Consider the following 6,000-nt stretch of genomic DNA (forward strand, 5'->3'; position numbering starts at 1 on the left):
ATTAAAAGAAGTTTGTGCTAAAAAGGATGAATGTGGAAGTCTCGGTTTCGGGTAATTAAAAGTTGAATGGCTAGAGTTCTGGTTGCTAGTCGGCTTATGTTGTTCTATGTGTGGACAAAAAAATTGGAGATGTAATAAGTGTGTGTGATGATTTGATTACTAAGTTTGTTGGGCACTTGATTCCTAATAAAGAATATAAGGTTCATGCATAGGTGGATGGTATTTAGGCTAGCTATTGAGGTATCTATAGACAACATGCTACTCTTGCATGTGCGATTAAGGAATCAAAGAAGTTAGATGATGACTTTAAGTCCGAGAAGACCAATGTTAAGACTGTGAATGACAACAAGGTTGGATTCATGAGAAGGTCCAATGAGTCGTCAGATTCTGGATAGAAGTTGAAGAATGGTTCGAAATATGAGGTCAAGGATCATGGAAAGCTAGACAATGGTGTTCAGTTTGTAGAGCTCATCATAGTAGACCATGCTCAGAGAAAACTAAAAGATGTGATAGATGTGGTAAGAAGGGACATGTTGTTTCTAGTTGCAAAGATAAGGCTCGATGTTACAAATGTGGTGAGACTAGACATTTGATTGTTGGTTGTCCTCGATGGAAAGATGATGCAAAGAAGGTTGGCACTCAAAAAGTCAAGGTTCGTACATATCAAATGACTACTATGGAAGATGAGTGTGATTATGAGGTATCTAACGAAGAAATTCCTTAGTAGATTAATCAATGATACTTACGTTTATATGTTTATGTTTATTGTGTGTTTATTGTGTGTTTGTAGTTAGTATAATGTTGCCATGATGGGTTGTAAAAGATATGTTGGACATTATGATGTGTGAGTATAGTTAAAGGTACACGTGTGAGGAATGATATATTTATAATTATGGTCCAGAACATAATTATAAATGTATCATGATTCGGGCGTGTTCATTTGACGGTATTCATATTGACTAATGAAAGACATGAAACGAAGGGTGATGAAGGAATGAATTGGTGGAAAGTGTGGTGAAATGATGACATATACATGTGTGAGAAGAAGTGATAAGAGAAATGTGGTGTTGATATTGTGAAATGATTCTGAGGACAAAATCCTTTTAAGGAGGGGAGAATTGTAACATCCCAAAACTTTTTGACGTTGACCGTTAACTTGCCGTTAGCATCCGTTAGTTACTATGTGATTTATATGTGCTTACGTGAATTAAACGATTTACGTGAGATATGTGTTAAAGTGATTTAAAGTAATGAAATTAAAGTTGATAATGATTAATAAAGTCAATTAATGTTCCCGATAAGATATAAGGGTCGATAAGTGTTCCCGTAGGCGTTAAAAGAGTCGTTAAGTGACGAAACGAGTTGTAACGAAGTGTGAGGGCCTAGATGTAAAGTTTTGAAAGTTGTACCGCTATATATAGGACTCTATGCACGACCATAAGGCTGAGAAATCAGATATAAATCCTAGAAAAATCTCTCACACAAAACCCTAGGTCAATTCTTGAAGTTATAGTCGATTTCGGGGGATTTCGGAAGGGTTTTTGCTTGCTCTTCGATCTGTTAACCTTTCCTACAGGTATCACATCATCCCATGATTTTTAATAACGTTTTCAAATAGGTTTTATCCCTGGAGGTTCGGCCTTGAGGGATGGGATTGATCAATCTTTATGTTTTCGGGTAAAATCGACGTTTTCAAGGGTAGGATTGATAATTGAGTTGGATAGCAACGTCAAGTTGCAAACTTTAATAATGAAATATGTTGTTTAGATGATTAAGAGTGAATCCCAGGTGCTTAGTTAGATCCATAAGTGTTCAATTAGGTTTATGTTTTAAACGATGCGGTTTCGAGTCGTTTTGATGATCAAAAAGGGGATTCATGTATGCAATTGATTCAAGGATCAATTGATGCTTTCAAATGCTTAATTTCAACCTAATTAATGTTAATTTATTGGATAAAAGTCATGGTTGGGTGTTGGGATTCGTTTGGAAGGAGTTTCAATTAAACCGGAATAGTCGTTGGCTGATCGCCCAGTTAGTGAGGCCCACTGGAATACTGGTGCGCCCCACTGATGGCTACTTTGTGGACAGAATGGTTTTAGTGCTGCCCACTGACTTTTTGGTGAGGCTCACTACCTGCACTTCTCTAGCATCAATCCGTTTAACCCATGAAATGTATGATTGAATGCACGCTAACGCTAATTATCGATTGGTGAATGCGCTAACGAGGTAAGATACATGACTTTTTTCACGCTGGAGGCACAACAAAACGTGGTTTTCTATAATTAACCTCTTAATTGGATTATCTTATGTGTGTTGGGTTTTCCGGGTTATGCGGAAGGTTATGTGGGAATATATGCATGTTGAAATAATTTGTGTTGATATGATGACGTTTAAAGTAGAAGTATATATGGGCATATGAAGTATGATGCTTATAATTACGTTGCCTTGATATGTTTAGGATATGTGTTATTGATTCATTTCATTGATATGGCTGAATGTTGATATGTGATGACTAATATGTTACTTTTAAGCATGAAATGTTTAGTTCACTAGATACACGTAAAAAATGTTATGAGTTGTGCACGTTAGTGAGATTAAATGTCGAAATAGATGTGGAACTAATTAGGTGATGAATATACCTAAAGTTAAAAGTAAATTAAAGATGTTGATAAGTGATTAATTTAGGTGAAAGTTTAGCCTAAGCTAATATAAAGTAAAGTAAAGATGATTGATAAGTGATTAGTTTAGGTGAAAGTGTAGCCTAAGCTAATAAAGATAAGAAGTCTCGAGCATAAGTTGTGTTAAGTTTAACCCGTTCTAGTTGAAAAGCTAGTGCGTACATGGTTGCTTGGGTGGCTCCTTGCGGCATAGTTATGTTGATCTAGTATTTCCGGGTGGAGTAACTAACCATCAAGACGGGATACTAAAAGTGGTCGCTTGAGTAATTTCTAACGGCATAGTTACGTTGATCTAGTATTTCCAGGTGGAGTGACTACCCACCAATGTTAAAAGCATAACGGAATGCTTAAAGTTGATTAAAGTTGATAAGTTGATTAAAGTTGATAACGTTGATTAAGTTGATAAAGTTGATTAAGTTGATAAAGTTCATAAGTTGATCAAGATAATAAGAGGATATGTTGATAAGTATTAAGTGATAAGTCTATGTTGATATGATATAAGATATTGATAAAGATGTGAGTATATGATGATGTGAAGTATATGTTGATATGAAATGAAATGTGATTCCATGTGAGAAAAGGGAAGTATGGGTTGATCTATGATTGTTGTGGATACTATGTAATGTGATTATGTTTTAATAAGTAAAATATGACGAAGTTTTATGAAAGTAAAATGAAGAACGTTTTATCAAAATGTGTGTATCTTACTTAGTTAATTTTATTAGGTAACACTTGCTTTTATGAAAATGTTGTGTCCTTCAGGATAAACATGTTTGAGCTAGGAAAGGAATAGCTTGGTGAGACGGGGTAAATGCAATAAAGAAGACTAGCATAGATTGTTGAATGCTTAGACTTCCCTAAGCCTTTGTTTCGGCTACTATATTTACATTTATGATACTTGTAATGACGAATGACATTTATGTTGGCGCCATGACTTGGATTTAATTCATTGATATCATTTTAATGATGCACTCGGTAATACCATTTATTGAAAGTACCAACCGTTTCGGTTGGAGCAGTTTTTAAATGATCCTATTTCCGCTACTGTGAAAACTGTCACCTGAGCGTTCGTCTGACTATACTTTTCCGTTTGTAGAAGGTCATTAACTATCAATTTAAGTCTTTAGACGTGTGGCTATATGGATTAGAGTATGAATAAGACAAGACATGTTTATTGAGTACTAGTGCCTTTAACTTTTTAAGACTTGGAGCAAATGATTGAGGAAGACTAGTTAAATGCCAAATAAAGTTAAAATGAACTTTCAAAACATTAAGCGAATCAACGGATATCATTTACGTTTGCCGTATATGGCGTCGTTTTAATTAATTAAACGAGTCAACAACAAAAAAACGTATTGATTTTGTTTTGGTCATAACTTTCAAACCGTAACTCCGTTTTTGACGATTCAAACGGCCATGTTTTCGTAAAAGAGTCTATTATCCAGATTGGTCAAGTTTGACCTGGTTGAGATCGACTTGGTCGAGGTCGACCTGGTTGAGTTCGACTATGGTTGAATTCAACCATATACATGCCTATATAAACTTGATCTTTCATTCCATCAAAAGGGTTTACACACATAAGATTTCTCTCTAAGGTTTTCTTTGAAAAACACCATTTTTCATCACAAAAATCCAGATTTCATAGACAAGAAGAGAAAAGAGTTTGTCTTTCAAATCCTCTCTTAAATCATTCTCTCGATTTCGGTTCTAAACGCTTTCAATCAATCAAGGCTTCAATCTTTGATCAAGAAACAAGTGAATATTATCATTCTCTTCATCAAAAACTTGTGTAAGTTCTGTTCTTAATCTCTCCAATTCGTTTTTATATGTATACAGATGTTTACTCTTTCTGTTCTTATCAGAAGCTAAGCGAATAATGTCTTTGATTGTTGATTGTGCAATTTCGGTTACAATTGTGTGTAAGAAACGAATTGAACCTTGATTAAGGCTTTGATTTGATACATTATGCACTCATGTAATTTGGATTTTGTGCAACTACAAGAATTGAAGATATCATTTACTTGGCTAAAAGACTCTAAAACTAGCCGATTCCGTATCCAAGATTAAGGTTGTGCAATTTTCGATCACATGTTGTATGAAATCGGTCGAACTTCACCCTTTTTGTACTGATTTGTGACACTTTTGTGCAATCAAGACTCATGGGTATGAATTGGCTAGCCTTAGATCTCGTTATTTTAACAAAATCGCGTCAAAATCGTTCGTTTTGCTCAAATCGCGTATGAATCCGAACCCGGCCAGTTCTAGATCTACCTAGGCTGGTCTAGCTCGACCTAGGCAGGTCTATCTCGACCTCTACCTGGTCTAGCTCGACCTCTGGTGGTCTAGGTTGACTCTCTGTTGACTTTTGTCGCTTAAACGGCTCGTAAGGTTCCTAGTTTGACCCGAAATGACTTGTTTTAACTCTCGGACCTTTAAGACTTGGAAAACAATCATTTTGACCTCTGTCCAGATCGAACTAGACCTGCCATGGTCGAGTTCAACCACTTCCCTACTCATATAGTCGATTTCATTAGCCTATCGTGTCCATACGCACTTATTCGGTTCTTAAACTTGACTAGTTTTCTCAAAAGGTGTAGTTTTGGTCCAATTGGCTAACATATGAATAAAAGATTTTAAAATAACATATTTGGGCTTTAGTTGGAATGGTTGAGCTCAAGCTCTACTCGATCAGTTTCGTAAGCTTTTCGGTTAAAATCTCCGGTTTCGTCTAGTTTTGATTAAAATTCGAGTGAAAGTTATTTTGAACTATAAAATGATTTCAAATGAGGTTGTATTGATATAATAATGTGTTTGAACTTAATAGAGGACTTTGTTGTCAAAAACTTAAGACCAAAGACTTTCATTGTGACTTGTCATGTATTATTGGTAGGTGTTGATTGTCGTGGACTTTGATTGTGCTTGTCATGCTCGTCCGTTATACTTTCAGGTGAGTTTCGTAGCCCCTCTTTTTACAATTTTTCGGGTGGAAAGTATACTTATTTTTCAAACAGTTTTGTCGATTCTTGTTTATGTTCAATACGGAGCCTGTGCGTATAGAGTTACTTGTGCCATTTGACGTGCTTGTTTTTGTTTATATGTGTGTGATTTATGTTTTTATTGTTGTGATTTATGGTTTAGACGTGCTTATTGTATGAGTTTGAGACTTGGACTAAGGCAGGTACCGTAAGGCCGGACTTTGATACATTAGGACTTTGAGACATTAAGACTTTGAGACATTGAGTCTTCGAGACATTGAGTCTTCGAGACATTGAGTCTTCGAGACATCGAGACTTTGAGACATGAGGTATGAGACTTGAGACTT

Source organism: Erigeron canadensis, chromosome 1, assembly GCF_010389155.1.
Source record: "Erigeron canadensis isolate Cc75 chromosome 1, C_canadensis_v1, whole genome shotgun sequence".
NCBI classification, from domain to species: domain Eukaryota; kingdom Viridiplantae; phylum Streptophyta; class Magnoliopsida; order Asterales; family Asteraceae; genus Erigeron; species Erigeron canadensis.